We start from the raw sequence: 4,267 nt of genomic DNA, 5'->3' as shown, positions 1-4,267 counted from the left end.
CATTGGTGTGTCTTTCACATATTTTTTTTTTAAATGAAATTTACAATCATGTTAAATCAGGAAAACCAACACTCTAAATCCAGATGATCAAATTATAAAATAAGAACAAGAATGTGGGATTATTTTTTGATAAAATACTCAAAAAAGTCATTTATGAATGCAGTTTGTTCTTGAAAAGGCTTTTTTCCCTGTAAAAACATGTTTTAGTCTTGTCTTCACAATGAAGAACCCAGAAAAGACTTGAAGTATGTCTGAATTCCTTCCCTACTCCCTAACAACTAAAAAACCATATAGTGCGGAACTATCAAGTGCTGTGGATTTTAAAAGCAATTCTGACACCATGCTCACTTTTTTTTCTGAACAGCAAATAGGATGTCACAGATTTCTCAAAGAGAAAACCTAATCAATTTTATCACAACTATTAATGAATCCACTGGGTTCTGATGATAGAAACATTTATTAAAAAATACATTTAAATGCATTGTTTTTGCAAAAATTGTTCAGACGCAATGCATTGTGGTCGCAATGGATTGTGGTCTATATTCAACATTCTAGTCAGCATCTATGCACACTGGTTTTTCGCAGATGCTTCTGGGAAATTTCTAGGGCACTCGATTTTGGAATTGTAGATTCGGACAACACTGCAAAATGGCGAACGCACTTCATAGTGTACTATGTAGGGAAGTTCAAAGTTATAACTAATCTCTGATGACTGGGCTGGGAGATGGCAGCATGGAGCGTGTGTAGACCAGGATTGGCTGAGGATGGATCATATTTCTGGTGAAAACAGATTACTTCATTTCTTCTGAATATGAAACTTGAACTGACGTGTTAGACTGATGACTACTGGCAGACAACACGTCACTGAGAAAATAACAGTCTGAATAAGTATAGAATGAACTGAATTAATTTATAAGTACAATACACAGGAATAATTGAGATGACAGCCAGGAGAGGTGAAGAACGTGGAGGATTTTAAACTTGGAGTCAATAGTCCAGAGTAGGTTAACCCAACCCAGGTCTTTAAGATCTACCACTCTACCTGTTCTCTTTTCACCTTTTCCTGATTAACTGAGCCATGTGACCCTTCATTCTGATTGACTGAAAACACTGGATCCACGTAATCAGGAGTATAATATTTGTGATGAGAGCAAGTGTAATCTGTGAGATGAATTCCAGCAAAACAAAAGAGCTTGACACAAGGTCAAAAGGCAGAAATGTATTTGAAAAGCAAACAAGCCTTTGACTTGTCTTGAAGTGAAGGTTGGAATTTGCGGACAAACTACTATAAACTGGTGGTGGCGTGAAGTCTGACAGAACCACTAATAGTACGAGACAGCATGAATAGAGCGATTAAACTTATAACAAAAATAAGTGATGTATAGCCTAAAATATGTTTTTATTCAAATTACATTTTAATATTTATATTAAATTTGGGAAACAATGCTGTATGTACAGGGAAACACATTGCGTTTTTTTTATGGTAGATTTGAATAACAACCAACTTTTATATCACAAAGTACCGTAATTTTCTCACAATAAGATGGACTTAAAAGCTTTATATTTTTTCAAAAAACAACAGAGCGCCTTATATACACAAAAACAACCCAAATTCAAGGACCAAAGCTTCTTACAGAGATGGAGATTAATGCTAGCTGGGTCAAGCATTCATTGGTAATATTTGACATTACCTCATAATATTTAATATTATGAGGTTCAGTTTACTAAAGGACCTCTGAGCAGATGCCACCGTTAGAGGCACGGTCAGGAATACTCTCAGAGCTACTGTTAGAATTGGGAAGACCAAGTCAAGATTTTCACGTATGAAGAATTTCAACTCCTCGGGAGCCTTGTAACCCCTAAGTAGACGACTTGCTGGGTAAATTTCTTGAATTATATCTCTTGAAACATCACTGGTCGTCCGGGCATTCCTCTAGTTCACCTTGTGTCATGTGGTCCATTTCTCTGACACAAGATCAAGATTAGAAAACCTGTCAGACAACTCCTGCAAGACTGTGTTTATTAATCAATTACCGGTAATCTACTGGCGGTGTCTATTGAGAGTTCCATTGCTTATAATACCTTGCTTACAGAGTTGATCTCTGACAAAAAGTTATACCACACTAAAAGACACACAAGGAACACCATATTCACAATTTCTTCAGAGAAGGACTTTGCCTCTGAAACTATTTTCCTGTCTCCCGCCACTTCTTCAAGCTTTTCTAGTTTATCTAGAATGCCACCCAAATGGAAATGCACAGCTTTGACAGAGTCTTTGTGTGGCATAGGTAGATTCTGGTACATCAGATTCTGTGTAAGGAGCAGAACAACCAGGTACAAGTTTCCAAAAGGTTTACTGTTCAAGTGTTCAAAAGTGTCCAGCCTCCGGCTGTCCAAATGCTCCTAAATGATTGGGGAGTACAAACCCCAATCTAATAAATAAAAAAAGTACAAAACCAAATAAAACCCAGTATCAAACAGTAAAAATAGTTAAAAAAAAACATGCAGTAAAATCCATTAGAAGGGGTTCAAAAAATGCCTCCTTGTCGCGAGCTACAATGCTGTTGTCCGTCGCGCCCCCTCTCCACTTTTCGGTTTCATCGTCCACTGGGTTCAACTTTGCTGTCTCAGCCATGTGGCCGAGCCCAGACTCTACAACGTTCAATTCCTGGGGCTGGTATGCCTCAAGCACCACCACTGCATGCAGCCTCCCTCTCTGTTGCTCCAACACTGCTTATGCAGTTCCTGTGGTGTGCCTTTTTTCCTGTCCCACGTCCAGCTGTCCAACTTTGCATGGATCCATTTGTTCTTGTTTATGCGTTTGATGCGTGTGCTCTGTCACGAAATCCAGGAGGTTTGATCACCTCAGGCCCAATTTCTCTGAAGCTTAAAGCGACGGTATTTAGGAATCATTTCTCAGTATATATTACTGTTTAGGCATTGCTTTGTTAGTTGATGAGAATGCACTCAGAACACGGAGGCCATGCCTGAATATGTCCCGTGTGGCATTCCATACACATGCGGACAGTAAAGGAGCATAAAAACAATTCACCAAAAGGAGTGGAATATTTTAAGTGAACATGAATTTATTATTACATGGATTATTTGCTGCAAAATGTAGGTGCTTCACTCATAGGCGGTGGATTTTCACCTAGTATAGACTACTTTTTAGGCCCCTGATATGGTTTGTGATAAATCTAGCAGTTTGATTTTTGACATTTCAAAACATGTGTTTACATAAAATATGATGCTTGGGTACTAAATGCATACAGTCTAAAACGGTTCACTTCGATTGTTCTATAAAAGCACCCAGAAATTTACATAGTTATTTTTATTATAGGTCTATCCATTTTACAACAGGTGCATCAGGTGTATCCATTTCATTTATTCTACTATCTATATTTCTATTTTTCCCCCAACAAAAAGTAAAAATAATTTTATTGTTGTCTATGTTTAAACGTTTCCTTAAAAATGTATGTGATATTCCATTTATTATGTTGAAATGTGATTCCACAAAAGAATAATCCCTGTGAGCGAACTTCGAAACACATTCCATCTACAACCAATTTCCTCACAGATGCAGGTTGTTTTACCATCATAAATCAATTTGCAGTGCGGGGCCGCTGAGCTCCAGTGGCGCAATCGGTTAGCGCGCGGTACTTATAAGACAGTACAATGCTGAGCAATGCCGAGGTTGTGAGTTCGAGCCTCACCTGGAGCAGTATTTTTTACTCACACCGTTTGTACTACATATTTGCAATATTAGGCACGACATTTAAAAATAACAATTCTTGCGCCCCTGATACTCAAACATAAAATGTTAGCCACTATTTTTACCCTGGCTGATGATTGTTTAATGTATACAAAAAATACCAAAATGGCTTTTTTCTACTGTTAACCAGTGCAGTGGTCACCAACATTTTTCAGGCCAAGGACCGCTGTAACCCTTGCACAAGGGTTACTATTTTACGCATCATTACCACGTTATACAAGCAGTGTCAGACTTTAATAAAAAAGATTTTTATAAAAATTAAACACTATCTGAACACTAGATGGCAGAAGAACTCCATCTCCAGAAAGTATCACTTTTCCATGAAAGTTGCATTTAAAATCCTAAAACCTTCAGGAAAAAAGTTAATTCAATTAGCTGTTCCGCTGTAAGCTCCTTGTGTTGTTAACACTAAAGTCAAATTTAAGAAAAGGTTATGGGATTTGAAAATAAGAGGAATTGTGACTTCGTGTAATTGCACTATATTTTCCTGACACT

At 37.6% G+C, this 4,267-nt stretch overlaps 1 non-coding gene across 1 annotated transcript; it reads left to right on the top strand.

The window, feature by feature from the left end:
- Positions 1-3,627: 3,627 nt before the first annotated feature.
- On the top strand, positions 3,628-3,721 carry trnai-uau. The gene is made up of 2 exons: positions 3,628-3,665; positions 3,686-3,721. It is a non-coding gene; the product is annotated as a tRNA-Ile (tRNA).
- The last annotated feature ends 546 nt before the right edge of the window (positions 3,722-4,267 follow it).

This window comes from Oryzias latipes, chromosome 15, assembly GCF_002234675.1.
Source record: "Oryzias latipes chromosome 15, ASM223467v1".
NCBI classification, from domain to species: Eukaryota; Metazoa; Chordata; class Actinopteri; order Beloniformes; family Adrianichthyidae; genus Oryzias; species Oryzias latipes.
Note: the sequence above shows the minus strand (reverse complement) of the source record. Positions and strands in the feature narration are given on the sequence as shown.